The sequence below is a fragment of the Sorex fumeus genome, unplaced genomic scaffold (assembly GCF_029834395.1).
Source record: "Sorex fumeus unplaced genomic scaffold, SorFum_2.1 ptg000009l, whole genome shotgun sequence".
NCBI lineage: Eukaryota > Metazoa > Chordata > Mammalia > Eulipotyphla > Soricidae > Sorex > Sorex fumeus.
In genome coordinates, this window is record NW_026606066.1 from 16,670,638 (window position 1) to 16,691,245 (window position 20,608).

General features: G+C 37.2%; 1 non-coding gene across 1 annotated transcript; it reads right to left on the reverse strand.

Annotated features, from left to right (window-relative positions):
• Positions 1-19,516: 19,516 nt before the first annotated feature.
• On the reverse strand, positions 19,517-19,653 carry LOC130019838 (small nucleolar RNA SNORA51). The gene has a single exon (XR_008791906.1). It is a non-coding gene; the product is annotated as a small nucleolar RNA SNORA51 (small nucleolar RNA).
• Positions 19,654-20,608: the final 955 nt, after the last annotated feature.

Sequence of the window (20,608 nt, forward strand, 5' to 3'; positions counted from 1 at the left end):
AAAATGTGCCCCAAGTCCCTCAGACTGAAGCTGCTGAAAATGCCTGGTATCACTTTATTTTGTGAGCAAAACTGGTTGAAACACTTAATCTATTTCAATATGATTCATGTGTAGATTCAACCAAATGCAGGGCCCAGAGAAAATTAGCACATAAATACCATTTTGTTTGTAGCATTACTGAAAAAAATGCAAGTTCATTATCTGTTCTACTAATTAATCAGTTCATGTGCCCTCGCTTATCCTTATGGAATTCTGGATTTGCAAGTGGTGCCATGAGTTTAATATCTAGAAGCTCTGAAAGTTGGTCAGAGTGTTTCTTACATTCCTACTAGTTATTTATGTACCATTGTGACAGATTTTGTTATTGGTCAGGAGCTTTTGATGCAACTTCCATTTCTAAATCCATTGACCTAAGTGGGGGCCTTCACTATATGCCAGTTCTCTTGTCAGGAATGCAATTTGCAGGAATGAAGATGGGCCAACATACGAGCTGCCCCTTCATCCATTCTTCTTGATGGAGCATTTGCCTTAAAGTTGAACTTCCCTGGGTTAACTACAAGACTCACAGCAACAGTATTTTAAAAGGACATTTAGAGGTACTTGTTTTTTGTCATATCTTAGTATTAGAAGGAAATTCTAATTACAATTCTAGCATTCCATAATTCTAGTTAGTATTCTAGTATTCTACAATTCTAGTATTCAAGTATTGTAATTAGAAGGAAATAAAAGAAATTATCTAATAAACCAAATGCTTACACTCACTGAACATATAAACCATCATAATCCAATCATATTCTATTAACTCTGGGAAAAGTCTTAGAGTCAAAGAAGATGCATCCCCTCTCACCCTTTGTCATATTTTTATCTTGCAGTTGATACATTTTCTCACACACAGAAAAAAATGCTTCATTTACTGTGAACAGGGAGTGTGATATAAAAGAAGAAGTGTGGAACATAAGACAAATTTTACATTCATATCCCTCAACTTCCAATCTGATTTCTCTACTCTCTATGTAATTATGCAGAAACAATTTTCACTTTCTACTGCACATTTTATCTATACAATCTTACCTGGGATATCTGGCAATAGTTAGAAAATATCATGTATGCTTCATTATGTATATTCTATAAGACATACTTTATATTTGTTTTATTTAAAATTGAATTTAAAGAAAATAATGTTGGCCAGCAGCATACTTATTGAGCAAAGTTTACATGGCAATTACTTTCTTGTGAATTAACTCATTTAATTTTTACAATAGACACTATTATTGTTATTTTACAGATGAGAAAGTAGAGTTTTAGAAAGGTCAATTAACTAGCTAAAGGGCACACAGCAAGCGTTGATGTTGGAATTCAAACTGTTAGGTTGACTTCACAGTACATAGAGTTTTAACGTCTAATCAGAAGATTAACAAACATTAACATAAATCCATAGGAAAATATGGAACTAGAAGTCTGAAAAACATGTTCTAAAATTTTGCTTTGAGGCCACTATGTGTTGCTAAGCCTGTCTTTTAAGCCTTTTTATTTTAAAAATGAGGTTGATGCTGCCTGTTCTAAAGATGGCTATTATAAAATTAAAGGAAAATTAAAGGAAAATTAAAAGATTTTAGCATAAATACTTAAATGTTCTATAATTGACTTCCAATACAAATAATTAATGCTCAAACATGTCTGACATCTTTACAAAATTATTTAAAAAAATTTCTCCTCACCTAAAAGTTTTGAATTCTGGCTCTACTTTAGGTTTTGAGGTTAAAACAAAAACGTTGATATTACAGTCTATGATGCCAGTAGAATATCCCTTCAGATTAAATCTTAGGTGAGAATAACATCTCTGATTGAAATTGAATTATATCTGAGCAACACTGGGTGATTAGTAACTGCTGTATATGTGTGGACAATATGCTGAATGAATGGATCTGAATATTAAGGGAGTCCTTTACTATATTCAACTTTAATGTTTTATATAATTCATTGAACACATCTCAATAGTTTAGCACTATTCTCTTTTTTCATATTAAGAGACAAAAATAGTTGGGAATCAAGGGCTGGAGTTATAGTATAAAAGATAGGGTGCAGAGAGGCAAAAATGTATAGTCGAAGTGACATCTGCACTTGTTTGTTCATTGCAGCACTCTTTACAATAGCCAGAAACTGGAAGAAACCTGAATGCCCAAGAATAGATGACTGGTTAAAGAAACTTTGGTACATCTACACAATGGAGTACTATGTAGCTCTTAGAAAAGATGAAGTCATGAAATTTACATACAAGTGGTACAATATGGAAAGTATCATGCTAAGCGAAATGAGTCAGAAAGAGAGGGATAGACATAGAAAGATTGCATTCATCTGGGGGATATAAAGTAACAAAGTATGAGATTAATACCCAAGAATAGCTGAGATCAGCACCAGGAGGATTACTCCATAACTTAGAGGCCAGCCGGGTATCCTAGAGGAAAGGGCAGTTCAGATAGAGAAGGGAGCACCAAATAAAGGATGTTTGGAGGATCCTCCCAGGAGGGGAGATGCATGTCGAAAGTAGACTATGGACTGAACATGTTTGCCACTCAATGCCTCTTTTGCAGACCACAACACCCAAAAGGAGAGAGAGAACACAGGGGATTGCCCTGCCACAGAGACAGGGGGGATGGGGGGATGGGGGTGGGAGGGATATTATCCATGGTGGTGGAAAATGGGCACTGGTGGAGGGATGGGTATCTGATCATTGTATAATTGAAACCAAAGCACAAAAAATTGTAAATCTACAACTTTAAAAAAAATAAAATAAAATAAAGGGAAAAAAAATGAAAAAAAAATAAAAATAAAAAATAAAAATCAAAAAAAAAAAAAAAGATAGGGTGCTAGCCTTGAATGAAGGTTTAATCCTTGGCATCCAATAGAGTACCCTGAGCACCAGGACTGATCCTTGAGTGCAGAGTAAGGCCTGAGCTCTTTGGGTGTTCCCCTATATATGAAAACATTGGAAATCCATAGACCACTAATACTAGCCTTTCTATCCTTTGTAAATTATTAATTTTAACATATATTAGAAGCACTAAGATAAATATGTCAAAATTCTACCTGTCTTATGCATGAGATAGGATTCCATGAAATAAAAATATGTTAAAATCCTTCTCAATATATTGATAATATTGCTATTACTATGTTACTGTAATAAAATGTGCAAATACATAATAATGAAATAAAATAGCTAATTGACTAGTGGAAAACTTCATAGGATATAGAGAAGTTTTACTATTAACATAGTAAATAGTAACATAAGTTACAATTGTAATTTGCTTACAATAGTTTAGGATAGTTACTATTGTAACTTGCTTTTCGGTTATCAGATGTTAGAATATATTAAAAACTAAAAAGGACTGAATTACATTCCTTGTGCTTTTTATTGAATATTGGCTGAGGTACATGTACTAACATTGAACAGGATTTAATATGACTGATAGCTTTACTCTTGGTTTAAAATACGGTCATTGTTCTTTTATACTTGTAATTATATAGATAATCAAAGCAATATTTTAAAAATAAACATCTCTGGGAGAAAACTCATTAAACACATGATACTAGATTTAGCATCTATCTTTAAATATAAAGCTATATTTTTTTATCCTTTTTTATTAGTGAAACACCATGAGGTACAGTTATAGACTTACAAATTTTTGTGCTTGGGTTTCAGTTATACAATGATCAAGTACCCATCCCTCCACCAGTGTCCATCCTCCACCACCACGGGTCCCAGCATCCCTCCCCACCCCCCATCCCCCCCGTCCCACCCTGCCTCTGTGGCAGGGCATTCCCCCTTGTTCTCTCTCTCTTCTTTTGGGTACTGTGTTTTGCAAGAGAGGCATTGAATGGCAATCATGTTTGGTCTATAGACTACTTTCAGCATAAAGCTATATTATTTTAAAATTCAAAAAAGAAAATTTCAGTTGTCTTCTAAAAATACATTTTGTTAACTAATCAAGACTTGAGAAGTAAAATCAGAGAGATTATGCTAAAAGTATTTATTTTATTTTTTATTAAATACTCCCATTCATTGATATAAAGTTTAGGATTGTCTATAAAATTCTCTAGAAAACTAAATTGAATTAAATTAAGTTTTGCATAACCTGCATCTTATTTTACAGGCTTCTCTTTTATAAAAGAATAACTCCTCACGTAGGTTTTATTTGACTTTCAAAACCTTTGTTAATTTTTGAGTAAAACCTTTTTAGGGGCTAGAGCTATAGCACAGCGAGCAGGGCGTTTTGCATACAGCTAACCTGAGTTTGAGCTCCAGCATCCCATATGGTGCTCAAGCATGCACCGCCAGGAGTAATTCCTAAATGCAGAGCCAGGAGTAACCTCTGTGACCCAAAAAAGCAAAAAGAAAATTAAATATAATTATATATATAATTTAAGTTTAATAATATAATTTTATATAATTTTAAAAATATCATTTTGTATAATTTATATAATTATATATAATTTAATTTTAATTTAATTTAATATAAAATTATATTTAATTTTTTAAATTTGAATTTAGAGTCATACCTTACTGCACTTAGGGCTTACTCCTGTTTGTGTCCTCAAGGCTTACTCCTGTCAGAGTTCAGAGGATCGCATGCCTGTGCTTCAAATCAAACCTGGATCATCTTCATGCAAACAAGCTCTTTACCTACTGGAGTGATAACACAGCAGGTAGGGTGTTTGCCTTGCACACAGCCGACCCTGGTTTGGTTCCTCCATCCCTCTCGAAGAGCCTGGCAAGCTACCGAGAGTATCCTGCCCACACGGCAGAGCCTGGCAAGGTCCCCATGGCATATTCGATATGCCAAGAATAGTAATAACAGGTCTCACATGGAAACAATATTCGTGCTCACTCGAGCAAATTGAGGAACAATGGGAGGACAGTGCTACAGTGCAGTGCTACTGTCTCTCATTTTTTATTTCTTTATGTTATTAATTTTCTTTTTCACCCATCAGTTTTATGAGTTGTAACTGATGTACTAATATATTATATTCAATCTTACTTTTTATATCTGTACATTACAAATGATTTTGGTAGTACAAATAGTGAACAACTGTCACCTCACAGTTACAGGTTATGAAGGAAATGTTAAGATCAACATTCAAATAAATGATATAATAGTTAATAATTTTAAATATAGCATTGATGCTGCTTTAAGGTAAAAAGTTTTCTCTTTTAAGTATGTTAGTATACATTATGCATTTCATAGTCTCCAAATCACTGGTGTATAAAAGTAAAGATTTAGAAAGTGTAGCTCCCAAAATTTTGTCTTCCATTTGATAAATACAGAATATTCTGCTTTCCTAAACCTGCAATATATCATCCTGTCCTTATTTCTCTAGCTTCTATTGAAAATGCTTTGACTTGCAGTTTCTCTTTGCTTACAATATTAAATATTTTCCATAAATTATTAACTTAACAGGGGGAGTCATTCAAGAATGATATTCATCAATCTTTAATTTAACTTTTTTCAGAAGTAATTTTATATCAGCCCCATCTTCATAGAATTCTTGATCTTTTGTATGTGCATCACATCATCTTGCCATTTTGTTCATTCCAATAAATAGATATAACTGAATATCTTCTATGTGCTTCCTGATAATTCTGCCCTCAAACAATTTACAGCTTCACAAAGATAATTACCTTATAGTATGGTGAAGGAATAAGGTGCTAATTGCAGATATCTCTTATGTTGAAGGGGCACCTAGTCATGTCATAGAGAAAGAAGACATTTTCCCCAGATACTATATAAGCTAAAGATCTAGCTAAATTGGCAAGAAAAAAGGACATATGTGTTTGTGGATGAGAACAAGAAGGAAAAAAGAATATGTATAAAGTCCAAAGATGATAGAAGCACAGTATGTTTAGGAGAATATTTTCACTGTGCTTCCACAATATGGTTGTAAATATTGAAAAGGGAAGATTTTGAAACTAGTGAGTAGACATAAAAAATATTGTTGGTACGTAAGTGCTCCCTATCCCAGTTCAACACTAGTACCACATGTCTCCTTGAACATCCCTGGGTATAGCAGTGAAGGACCCCAGCACTGGGGTGGGTGGGCTTGGTGATTCACATTAATACAGATCCTGAAAAGGTCTTACCCTCATGTTGAACTATATGGCCCAGTTGGCCAAGATTGCTCATGATTGGCCCCTACGCTCCCTGAGTACCTCCTTGGGAGTAATTTTTTATGTATAAAATGTAAGGCAAGATAAGGATGACCTTGTTATGTATATTAAGGACTTTAGAAAACATACTGAAAGTGCTAGGCACCAGAACTAATGTTGAAGCAGCTGAGCTGTGTATGCTGGAAAAAACACACATGTTACGCGCAGAATTCTGTTGAAGAAATGAAGACAAGAAAACTATTCAAAGACAGTTCTATGAATTCAGTTTATAATCAAGTGAGGATGGATAAGGATGGCAGAAAGAAGGAGAATGGAAAGAAATGGAAGCATGCGGGAGACATTTAGGAGGCAGACACAACAGGATTTGATAGTGTTCTAGATCAGCCATGGATTATAATTAGGAAAAACCTACCTTGGATTTTTTTGTCAGTGAGGGAATGGTAGAATACTTTTACTTTCCCCAAAGAAAATCAAATATGGGACAGATAAATTCAGTATTATAATCATTCATTTGGAGATGTTTTTGAAACTTATTTATATATATAATATATATATATTTTTTAAAAAGCATTTATTTTTACTTTTCTTAGTCAATTCATTTATATATTGAGATGTCATGATTTATAATACTTTTTTTTAACATTTCAGTGCCACCCGCGAGAACATCATGGGAATGGGAAGGAATGGGAGCGAAGATAGATGGTCGGCAACTACACCACCTCTGCTTCGCTGATGACATTGTTTTAATAACACCAAACACCAAGCGGCACAAATGCTGACCGACTTTGACCGTGAGTGTGGAAAGGTAGGACTACAGCTGAATCTTACGAAGACAATGTTTATGAGAAACAGCCTCGTTCCTGATGCCCCATTCGCTCTCAACGGAACGACCATCTCCTAATGCAACAGCTATGTGTACCTAGGTCGAGAGGTCAACATGACAAATGACCTGGCACCCGAGCTGCGCAGGAGGAAGAGAGCGGCTTGAAACGCCTTCAAGAACGTTGAAGAAATAGCTAAGAGGACGAAGAACCTCCGGCTCCGGGCACATCTCTTTGATTCCACTGTTCTTCCTGCATTAACATATGCCTCAGAGACCTGGGCCCTATGCAAAAAGGATGAGAATGCTATTCAGGTCTCCCAAAGAGGAATTGAAAGAGCTATGGTTGGAATATCATGTTTCACTCAAATGAGAGAAAAAATCCAGAGTTCCGACATCCATCGATGATCAAGAATCAGGGACGCTGTCTCGTTTGCCAAGGTGTCAAAAATCAGATGGGCTGGTCACGTAATGAGATTTAAAGACAACCTCTGGACTAGAGCTGTTACTGACTGGATTCCACGGGATGTCAAAAGACCGCGTGGCCGCCCACCTACCAGTTGGTCAGACTTCTTCATCACGATCTTGAACGATTGGTTTGAGGCTCTTCATGTTCCCAGAGCGAACAGATGCCATTGGGCTACACTGGCATGTGACAAGGACAAATGGAGACGTTACTGGCGCCCGCTAGAGCAAATTGACGACTAACGGGAAGTTAAGTGATTAAGTGAAACACTGTGCTTTAAAATATCATTAATAATTGAGTTTTAGGCATAAAATTCTTAAACACCGCATCCCCCATCACAATGCCAGTGTTGACCAATATCTCAAGGTCATATGACTTTGAGTATGGATGGCTCTGTTCTGGTCATTCTGCACCCTCAAATCTTGGAACATTCCTTGCCCTAGAATCAAGGAATCATCTTCTGGGGGGCTGGAGTGATAGTACAGCAGGTAGGGCGTTTGCCTTGCAGGTGGCCAAACCTGGTTTGATTTCCATTATCCCATATAGTCCCCTAAGCACCACCAGGAGTAATTCCTGAGTGCATGAGCCAGGAGCGAACCCTGTGCATTTCTGGGTGCACACACACACACACACACACACACACACACACGGAATCATCTTCTGGGATACCAGTAGTTGCAGGATGGCTACACCATCGACTCCCCCAACCACCCATCTTATCAAACCCAGTTCTCTTGGTTAACTTCCACTGTTTATTGATTACTTAAAATATTTTACTGTTTTTTTTAAAATTTTCCATTCTATGTATGAGAGAGATCAATCGATTTTTGACCCTTTCTCTGATTGATTTCATTCAGCATGATACATTCCATTGATAGAATGGTAAATTACATGATTTCATTTTTGATATAGATGAGTAATATTTTGTTATATGAAACCACAGTTTAGTTTTTAAAAACTTCTATTAGTGAAACACCATGAGGTACAGTTGTGGACCTACACGTTTTTGTGCTTGGGTTTCAGTTATACAATGATAGATAACCCATCCTTCCACCAATGCCCATTCTCCACCACCAATGATCCCAGTATCCCTTCTGCCCTCCTGTCCCCCACATCCCATCCCACCTCTGTGGCAGGGCATTGCCTCCTGTTCTCTCTCTCCTTTTGGGTTCCACAAAAAAGGCATTGAGTGGCAATCGTGTTTGGTCTATAGTCTACTTTCAGCATGTATCTCCCATCCTGGGAGAATCATCCCAACACCCTTTACTTGGTGTTCCCTTTGCTATCTTAGCTGCCTTTTCCCCCAGCATGTGAGGCCAGACTTCAAGCCATAAAGTGAACCCCATGGTACACATCTCAATTATTCTTGGATGTTAGTCTCCAACTCTGTCACCTCATATTCCCCAGATGAATGCAATCTTTCTATGTCTGTCCCTCTCTTTCTGACTCATTTCACTTAGCATGATACTTTCCATGTAGTACCACTTGTATGTAAATTTCATGACTTCATCTTTTCTAACAGCTACATAGTATTCCATTGTGTAGATGTACCAAAGTTTCTTTAACCAGTCATCTGTTCTCGGGCACTCAGGTTTTTTCCAAATTCTAGCTATTGTAAACAGTGCTGCAATGAACAAACAAGTGCAGGTGTCATTTCAATTGTACTTTTTTGCATCTCCGGGATATATTCCCAGGAGTGGTATTGCTGGGTCAAGTGGGAGCTCAATTTCTAATTTTTTGAGAATAGTACATACTGTTTTCCAAAAGGGCTGAACCAGTTGGTATTCCCACCAGCAGTGAAGGAGGGTCTGTTTCTTGCCACATCTGCGCCAACACTGGTTGCTTTTGTTTTTTTGAATGTGGGACAGTCTGTGGTGTGAGATGATATCTCATTGTTGTTTTGATCTGCATCTCCCTGATGATTAATGATGTAGAGTATTTTCTCATGTGCCTTTTTTACTATTCAGATTTCTTCTTTGAGAAAGTTTCTGATCATTTCGTCATCCCATTTTTTGATGGGGTTGGGTTTTCTTCTTGTGGAGTTCAACCAGTACTTTGTATATTCTTGATATCAACCTCTTGTTGGATTGTATTCGGTGAATATCCTTTCCCATTGTAGACTGTCTTTGTATTTTGGTCACTGTTCCTTTTGAGGTGCAGAAGCTTCTTAGTTTAAGATAGTTACATTTGTCTATCTCTGTTTTCACTTGCTTGGCCAGTGGCGTGTCATCTTTGAAGATACCGTTAGCTTCAATGTCGTGGAGAGTTTTGCCAACCTTGTCTTCAATGTGCCTTATAGATTCCGATCTGATCTTGAGGTCTTTAAACTATTTTGATCTTATTTTAGTACATGGTGTTAGGTAGAGATCTGAGCCCATTTTTGCATGTAGCTGTCCTGTTTTGCCAGCATAATTTGTGAAAGAAGCTTTCCTTTGCTCCACTTCACATTTCTTGTTCCCTTCTCAAAGATTAGATGATCATATGTTTGGGGGGAGATGTCAGTATATTCAATACTGTTCCATTGGTCTGCAGCTCTGCCTTTGTTCCAGTACCATGCTGTTTTAATTATTACTACTTTGTAGTAGAGTTTGAAGTTAGGGAGGTTGATTCCTTCCTTTTTCCCAAGAATTGTTTAAGCTATTCGTGGGTGCTTATTGTTCCATATGAATTTCAGGAGTGTTTGCTCTATTTCTTTGAACAGTGTCGTAACTATCGTTATAGGGATTGCATTGAATTTGCACAATGGTTTGGGGAGTATTGCCATTATGACAATGTTAATTCTCCCAATTCATGAGCAGTGGATATTGTTCCATTTTCTCGTGTCCTCTTTTATTTCCTGAAGTAGCATTTTGTACTTTTCTTTGTACAGGTCCTTTATTTCCTTAGTTACGCTGATTTCTAGGCACTTGATTTTCTGGGGCACAAATGTGAATGGGATTTTTTTTATGTCACTTTCTTCTCTCTCATTATTTGCGTATAGGAAAGCCATGAACATTTGGGAATTGATTTTACAGCCTGCAACTTTACTACACAAATCTATTGTTTCTAGGACTTTCTTAGTAGAGGTTTTAGGGTTCTCTAAGTATAGTATCATATCATCTGTGAATAGTGAGAGCTTGATTTCTTTCTTTCCTACCTGAATGCCCTTAATATCTTTTTCTTGCCTAACTGCTATTGCAAGTACTTCCAGTGCTATATTGAACAGCAGTGGAGAGAGTGGGCATCCTTGTCTCGTCCCTAAATCTTAGAGGGAAGACTCTCAGTTTTTCCCCATTTAGGATGATGCTTGCCATAGGCTTGCGGTAGATGGCTTTAACTGGATTGAGGAAAGTTCCTTCTATACCCATTTTGGTGAGAGTTTTCATCATAAACGGGTGCTGGATCTTGCCAAATGCTTTCTCTTCATCTACTGATATGATCATATGGATTTTGTCTTTTCTTTTGTTGATATGATGGATTATGTTGATTGATTTCTGAATGTTAAACCATCCTTGCATTCCTGGGATGAATCCCAGTTGGTCATGGTATATGATCTTTTTGATGAGTTGTCGAATTCTATTTGTTAGTATTTTGTTGAGAATTTTCGCATCCGTGTTCATCAGAGATTTCAGCCTGTAGTTTTCTTTTCTTGTGGTGTCTTTGTTTTCTTTTGGTACCAGAGAGATATAGGCTTTATAGAAACTGTTTGGAAAAGTTTCTGTTTCTTAAATTTCCTGAAAAAGCTTGAGAATCCCTGGCAATATGTCCTCTTTAAATGTTTGGAAAAATTCCCTAGTGAATCCATCTGGATCTGGGCTTTTGTTTTCGGGAAGACTTTTGATTACAGTTTCAAGTTCCTGGATGTAAATAGGACTATTCAGGTACTCTAGATCTTCTTGATTCAGTTGTGGGAGATTATAGGAATCCAGGAATTTATCCATTTCTTCTAGGTTCTCTGATTTTGTGGCATACAAACTTTCAAAGTAGTTTCTGATGATCTTTCGAATTTCTTTGGTTTCTGTTTTGATATCCCCAATTCATTTCTGGTTTGGTTTATAAGGATTCTCTCTCTCTCTTTCTTTGTGAGTTTTGCTAGCGATTTATCTATCTTATTTATTTTCTCGAAGAACCAACTCTTGGTTTCAATGATCTTTCGGATATTTTTTTTTGTTTCCATGTCGTTGATTTTTGCTCTAAGTTTTATGATCTCTTTCCTATTGCCGGTTTTGGCTCCTTTTGTTGGTCCTTTTCTAAGATCTTGAGCTGTGAAGTCAAGTTGTTTATGTGGGCCCTTTCTTGCTTCCTGAGAAATGCTTGCAGAGCTATAAATTTTTCCCTTAACATGGCTTTACCTGCATCCCATAGGTTCTGGTAGCTTGTGTCTTCATTCTCATTTGTTTCCAGGTATATTTTTTTTATTTCATCCTTTACTTCCTTCCTGACTCACTCATTGTTCAACGTTGATTTGTTTAATTTCCAGGTGTTTGATTTGGTTCTCCGTGTCTGTGTGTGATTCACTTCTGCTTTCAGTGCATTGTGGTCTGAAGAGATTGTTGATACTATTTCTATCTTCCTGATTCTATTGAGATATGTTTTGTAGCCTAGCACATGGTCATTTTTGGAAAATGTTTTGTGTGTACTGGAGAAGAATGTGTATTCTTTCTTTTTGGAGTGTAAAGCCCTATATAGGTCTATAAGCCCTCTCTCTCTTTTATTTCTCCCTTCAATGCCAACATTCCCTTGCTGAGTTTCGTTCTTGTTGATCTATCCAGAGATGATAAGTTGATGTTGAAGTCTCCAGCTACTATTGTGTCCCTAGCAATATCCTCCTTAAAATCTACTTACAGTTGTTTTAAATATTTAGCTGTTCCCTCTTTAGGTGTGCATACATTTAAGAGTGTGATTTTTTCCTGTTATACATATCCCTTGATGAATAGAAAATGGCCTTTGCTGTCCCTTCTAATCTTTTTCAACCTGAAATTTATGTTGTTGGATACTAGTATGGCCACCCCAGCTTTTTTGAGGGAGTTGTTTGCTTGTAGGATTGTTTTCCATCCTTTAACTTTGAGGCTGTGTTTGCTCTTACTGTTCAGATGAGTTTCTTGTAGGCAGCAGAATGTTGGGTTCTGTCTCTAAATCCACTTTCCACTCTGTGACTCTTAATTGGTGAATTTAGACCATTGACGTTGAGAGAGATTATTGTTATGGGGTTTTATGTCATCTCTCTGTAAGGGTTTACTGTTTCTCTTGCCTTATAGAATCCCCTTTAGTCCTTCTTTTAGATTTGGTTTTGAGTCTATGAAGTTCCTGAGCTGCTTTTTATCCACAAAGTATTGTATCATTCCTTCAAGTTTGAGTGAGTGTTTAGCCGGATAGAGTATTCTTGGTGAAGCATTCCTTTCAGTGAGTTTTTTCACTATATCCCACTATTGCGTTCGGGCTTGGAGGGTTTCCTCTGATAGAGGTCTTCTGTGAATCTAAGGGGTGCTTCTTTGTATGTGATTTTCTTCTATGACCTTACTGCTTACAGTATTGTGTCTATCCACAGCATCCGACATTCTAACTACGATATGTCTTGGAGTGTTTTTGTTAGGGTCTCTTTTAGCTGGCACCCTTTGGTCTCCTTGAACCTGAATGGTTGCATTGTCCAGCTCTGGGAACTTTTCAACAATGATTTGTTTAACCGTGGCTTTTTCATTGGGATTGTTTCCCTGACCTTCTGGTACTCCAATGATTCTAATGTTGTTCCTCTTGAAATCATCTCCTACGATTCTGATTCATTTTAGAGCTATTTTAAGGTCCTTTGTCATTGTCTGTTTTTGCCTGTAGGCTTCATGCAGCTGATCTTCCAGCTCACCGATTTTGTCTTCAGTTGTGGCCATTCTACTGTTGAGGTCACAGACTGAATTTTTTATTTCATTTACCGAATCTTTTATTCATGATATTTCTGTGCATAGCATTCCAATTTCTGCTGTCCTTTCTTCCTGTATTTTCTTGATTGGTTCTCTCAAGTTCTCCTTTAATTTACTGGATATCTGTCTCACTGTTTCATTGATTTCATTGAACATCTTCATTACTTAATATCTGAATTCTTTCTCAGAGAGGTCCCTTAGGTGAATAGCACCTAATGAGGCTTCTGGATTCTTTTCATTGTCCTCCCCTCATGGTGGTAATTTGCGTTGTTTCTTCTTGTTGGTGTGAGGTATGTAGACTGAGATGTTACACAAGATTTCTGGTTATGGGTAAACTATTTGTGGCCGCCCGAGCATCCACAGGCCCCCAAATAGGCCACACCCACTTCTGAAGAGACCACTCCCACATCTACAGAGGCCATGCCCACAACAGGTACCTGGTGTCTGTGGGGGATACAACCTGGGGGTGTTAAAAAGACTGAGCATAGCGTTGGGGATGAAAAGGAAGAAGATCAGGGATGGTGAGTGTCTCAGGGTCCGAGAGGATGCCTGGGGTGCATTCGTGGGGAAAGCCAAGTCCCGGGTTTGAGTAAAAACTTTTTAATAGATATGTGAGTCCAAACATATCAAAAGGATTTTTCTCTGGATCAGAACCATAGATATGGGATTATTATAATATCAGATTTGAGATCAGAGTGACAGGACAATGATACATTGCTTTGTACCCAACTGACTGACACCTTTTATGTTCCTCCAAGTACAGAGTCAGGAGTAAGCCACAAGCACTGCTGTGTGTGATCCCAACCCAAACCCCATCCCACCTCCACGCCCAGCCCCACAAAAAAAGAATGCTAGATTGATTGGTGTTTGTGTTTGGGAGACTACACAGAATATGTCTGATGATAGAGTCTGATAATTTCTATAGTGTTGGAAAATAATAAATCAAAATAATTTTCATAAATCCTGTTGTATTATCTATTTCTTAGAAGATTAGAAATGAATGTCTTATAATAAAAGATTCTGTTGACCTAGAATATATCTAGCCTAATAGTACCTGCACTGCACTGCATTGCACTGTCTTCCCATTGTTCATAGATTTGTTAAAGGAGGCCCAGTAACATCTCCATTGTGAGACTTGTTGTTACTATGTTTGGCATATCAAATACGTCACGGGTAGCTTGTCAGGCTTTGCCGTGTGGGCGAAATACTCTCGGTAGCTTGCCAGGCTCTCTGATAGGGGCGGAGGAGTCGGACTCAGGTCAGCCAAGTCGGCCTCATGCAAGGCAAATGCCCTACCCACTGTGCTATTGCTCTAGCCTAAATGGAGATTTTGGGGTTTTTTTTGTTTTTCTTTTCTGAGAAATTTGGTGAGGGCATTATAGTAAAGTCTCAGAATTCGTCTAAAAAGACTGTATGTGTTTCATACGTTTTATATAGATGCTAATTCATAAAATGTGTTAAAAGTTTATGCAGAACAGAGGAACGAAAAATGAAACTACATTGAAGCTACTTACAGTAAAATAAGACTAATATGTACAGAGGAAACCAGTGACAAAAACCTGAGGATATTCAGTGACAAAAACCTGAAAGATAAAAATTTAGCTTAATTTGGAAGCATTTAGGAAATGATCTAAACACAGGGAAAAATCTAACCATAAACATAAGAACTGTTATAGCACAGTGATAGGGCATTTGCCTTGCGTGCAGTCAGCCCAGCTGAGCCGGGTTCGATTCCTCTGCCCCTCTCAGAGATCCTGGCAAGCTACCGAGAGTACCTCACCCGCACGGCAAAGCCTGACAAGCTACCCATGACGTATTCAATATGCCAAACACAGTAACAAGTCTCAAAATGGAGACATTACTGGGACCGCTCGAGCAAATCGATGAACAACGGGAGGACAGTTTGACAGTTTGTAACCATAAGGACAACCAGTAACACAAATTTCATGATGTCAGGAATCTTTGTCAAGTTTTCATTGTAGAGTCTCAAAGATGGAGTCATGTTTGATATATCATTGACATCTATTAAATACTTATTAATGTTTTGAGGTTCTTAGGATTATTTGCAAATGAGATAATGATGTAATATTCTGCTAAAAGGAGGTGCGTGGAAAATAAATAAGTTTGTACCTGGGTCATCATCATTTGTTTTCCTTTCTCCTTGTCTTCTAATCCATTCTACATTTTTTTCCACTCAACAAATATTCATTGAATAACTGCACTATGTCAGTCACACTTTTAGAGATGCTGTTCATGCATAGCGAAATAAGAGCAGATCAATATTTAGATTTATGAAGCTTACATTTTAGATGGGATAAGATAAACACAGGAATGCACATGTGCCAAGAAGTGACAAATGCTCTGAAAGGAAAATAATGCATGGCTAAAAGAAAATTCTGTTTACTTGGCCAGTTTTGTTGTCATTGAATATGCCTCTAAATTCAAATTCATGAAGGGTTCTATGCATATTTTAGTCAATATAATTTATGGATTCAGATCTCAGACTGAGATATTCAAACCATTTTGAATGTTTTGTGTAAGGTGTGAGATAGGGGTCTGAGTTTAACATCTTAGATTCTTTTCTTCATTTCACATCCTAGATTTTTTGTTGAAAATTTGATGACCATATTCTGAGTGGCTAATACTGAACTCTTATTTTTTTCTATTGGTCTGAGAGTAGTCTTTAATCCAGCACCCATATTGTCTTGATTTTTTCCTGTACCACATATGGTTTCTTGATCACCACTAGGAGTAATCTCTAGCACTGAGTCAGAAGTAAGACAGATGTGGACCTAAAACCAAAACAACAATAACAATTTTTATTATATGTAGCACGGTCCTCCCGTTGTTCATGGATTTGCTCGAGTGGGCCCAGTAATGTCTCCATTGTGAGACTTGTTACTGTGTTTGGCATATCGAATACGTCATGAGTAGCTTGCCAGGCTTTGCTGTGCAGGTGAGATACTCTTGGTAGCTTGCCAGGCTCTCCAAGAGGAGCAGAGGAATCAAACCTGGGTTGGTGGGGCAGGCTGCATGCAAGGCAAATGCCCTACCGCTGAAATTCGAATATTCAAAATATTATAATATAATAATCTATAAAGTAAATAAATCTAATAATTTTAATACTATTGTTGTTTGCCTTGCAAGCAGCCAAGATGGCCAACTCAAGTTCAATTGCTCCGCCCATCTCAAAGAGTCCGGCAAGCTACTGAGAGTATCTCGCCTGCATGGCAAAGCCTGGCAAGCTACCCATGACGTATTCGATATGCCAAAACACAGTAACAATTGTCACAATGGAGATGTTAGTGGGCATGCTCAAGCAAATCAATGAACAACGGGAGGACAGTGACAGTGACTATTTTTGTCTATGTCTAAATCATGCTGGGTATTTTTAATAAGGACTACATTAAATCTGTAGAGTACTTTAGGAAGGTTGGCCATTTTAACAATATTAGTCAACCCAGTTAAAACAGGGGATGTAATTATTTTCCATGTCTATTTCACATCAAATTAAGAGGTTTCTGCAATGTAAAAAATTATAAAGTGAAAATACATGCCATAGACTAGGAGAAAGTATTTGCTTACTGCTCATCTAATCAAGAGTTAATATCAAATATATAGAAGTACAAAAAGTTTACTTAATTACAAAATTCAGTACAAAAAGTAAAAATAAAAATATGGAGAACAAAGAAGATATATAGATGGTCAATGGATAAATATATAGATAGTCAATGGGTAAATGCAAAAACACTACTCATCACTTATCATTAGCAAGTGAAAATCTAAAGAACAGTTCACATCAGTGAGACGGGCTCATATTAGAAAGAACAAAAACAATCATTGTTGGCATGACTGCTAGGAAAAAGGAAAACTTAACCATAGTTGGTGGGAATACCAGTTGTTTCAATCTCTTTGGAAATTAACATGGATACTTATCAAAAATCTAAGTACTGAACTTTCACATTACATATTAAACTACTTGGCATCTAATCCAAGGCCCCCCAAAACACTATTTAAAAATTCCACATGTGCACCTGCGTTTACTGAGACACAATTCACAATTGCCAAGACTTGGAAATAGCCTGTGTCTAAAACAGATGACTAGATAAATAAGAAACACAGCAAGGGCATTTAGATGGTCATAGAGAGTATCATGCTATGTGAAATAAGCTAGAAAGAGAGGGACAGACATAGAATGACTGCACTCATTTGTGGAATATAAAATAACATAATAGAAGATGGACAACCAAGGACAGCAGAGACAAGAGCCAAGAAGACTGCTCTATAGTTGGAAGCTTGCCTCATGAGTTGGGAAAGAAGGAAGCTGGAATAGAGAAGAGATCACTAAGTCAATGATGGTTGAAGAAATCACTCAGGATGGGAGATGTGTGCTGAAACTAGATAAAGGACCAAACGTGATAGCTTCTCAATATGTATATTGCAAACCATAATGCCCCAAAGTAGAAAGAGAGTGGGGGGGAAATTGTCTGCCATAGAGGCAGGGGGAAGTTTAGGATGGGGGCGGGGAGGATTTCTGGGGACATTGGTGGTGGAAAATGTGCACTGGTGGAGGGATGGGTGTTTGTTCATTGCATGACTGAAACTCAAACATGAAAATTTGTATCTGTATCTCACAGATATTCAATTAAAAATAAAAATTAAAAAAAATTGCACTTGGAGATGTAATCAAAAACATGGATCTTTAGGACCCTGTAGATCCTAATTAACAATTGGAATTGCATTCTGTGGCAGATGGAAAGCAGTTGAAATTTTTAAGCTATGCAATGAAACTATTTGAATTATGTTGCTAAAACATCACTGCAGCTACTATCACTCTTTTGAGAAGCAAGAGTGATATCAGTGATAGCATGGAGCCAATTAGAGACTACTAAATAATCCAGAAAAGAGAATATAATAATTTAGGTTTACATAGAAAGTCTGAGAGCCGGTGAAAGAGATAAATTCAGTATATATTTTGAAAATAAAGCTGAAAGAATTTTCTATTAAAACATATATGATAGTTGGCAAAACCAGTAAAGTCAAAGTTTTATGTGTAGTATATATAGTAATATGAATATAGTGTAACCAACAAGTGGAGTTATCGTTTACTGAGATTGGAACCACTAGGATAGGAATAGACAAGAGAGAAGCAAAACATAAGGAGTATGGTTTTGATATATTGTTTAAGTTATCTGTGATATCTACAGTGGATATCTACAGTAATTTTGTAGAACAATGACTATTGATATGCAGAATGCTTGACAGCATGGTATGTATAGAGATATAATCTATAGAAAAAAGTTGAGTGAGAAGAATAGAGAGAAACTACCAGGATAAAGGCATTTGCATTGCATATCACAAACCTGGTTCAGTCATAGGCATGGTGTATAGTCCTCTAAGTACCATCAGGAGAGATTCCTGAGGACAAAATCAGAAGTAATCTCTGAGTAACGCAGGTGTGAGCCAGAAACAAAACAAAACAATTTTGAGAGTAAGAAGGCCAAAAAGATGAGATGACCAAAGAGGCAGATGTTTAGGAAGTGGTCTTACTTGAACAAGGCACAGTTTTACAATAACTCAGATGAATTGCCAACGCTTGCTAAAGCTCCATCACTTGGGATATAGAGTAACTCTCCAGTTGGGTTGAAGAGTCAAAACTTTCCTCCAGGAGGAATATCTTCCTCTGACAAATGTTGTATCACTTTGAAAAAAAAAAGAGAGAACTTGGTATTGGAAGTAAGTTTCAGTTACTAAGGCGTTCTGAGGTACTGAACACTTCCCTGGGAAACAGGCATATTTTCAATGAACATCCTGTTCCCCAACCTCTACTATTCTATTTCTGCAGCCTGGGAGGCAAGAGTGTGAGTAGGACACAGAATGGAGTCAACAGTAGGCACTATGTTAGTGGACTCTCACCATTTTCCTGACCATGCCACTTCTAAACTGAGTTGCACCTATCCCAGGCTAATAACTGAACAAACTGTAGTGTTCCTTGCTTAGCCAATCCAACAGACTCAATACTCCCAACACATAGGTGCCTGTTAATAAGGAGGTCATGCCTTCAAAGCATTTCTGGCCCTCAAGGGCCTTTATCTGCTCTGTGAACATTCAGCTCCTGAGGCAGGCTCAACGCTCAAGATTTTTGTAGTCTTCCCTTGCCCCCCTGCCCACCACCACCACTTTCCTCTGGTCATAATACTGGTTAGACAAAGAGCCTGGGCTGAAGTTTATATAAGGTAGACTTATTTACATAGAACTCCTCTTTTTAGGCAGTCAGTGTAAAGGACACAGATTGTGATAAGCACAGGAAGCTTCTAATTGCTTTTTGTACCTGTCTTTCCTACAGGCTACTCTCCGATGCATAGTACTGTGTGACCACAGGAGGGTATGCAGGTGACTGCCAGACTGTGGCATCTGATACACCTAATTAATAATAAGATTCTGTCAATAAAAGTCTTTGAATGCACTGGTGCATTTGTAACAGAAATCTATACCCCTGAGACTGGAAAAACTTGGCACACAGCTATCCCAGGGCACTTCCAAGTCCTACTTCCCTGACAACTACTGCCCAGGTTCTTGGAATTTGTTGTAATGGTACCTCCAGATCTTTTAACTCTAGTGACATAGGCAATGCAAATTGCAGTGGCAAATATTAGAAATTCTCAGTAGTTGTACCACTGTATACAGACTTAGAATCACAATTACCATGTAGGAATTTGCTATAATAAACCATTAATTGCTCATTGGCTGATTCAAACTCAAACTTTTACCTATATCCCTCAAGTAGTACCAAAAATAATGAAACATGAAAACTTAGTACTATAGATGAACATAAAAATACAGAAAGTATTTCAAACATAATAGACTTTTCTCTAACTCAATAGGAAGAAATTCAAGCAACAATCCTAATGATTTTCACAGGAATGAATAAATCAGTGAAAGAAAATTTTATTAAGAACACATCAATGGTGAAAGAAAACATGAAAAAATCCAAAAAGAAATAAACTATGGATTACAGTAGTTGAACTAAAAAAGCTCAGTAGCAGGAATCAGATGAAAATTGGAAAAATCAAAGATTAGATCAACGAATGCAAAAATAATTTAAAGAAAACCATAATAAAAAATCTAAAACAAATATTAAACATAAATAAAGAGTTTATGGGTCAATATCAATCATTTGATCACTTGACATCCCGTTACTCATCAATTTGCTTTACCAGACTCCAGTAATGTCTCCATCCGTCCCTGTCACGTCTAGTGTAGCCAAA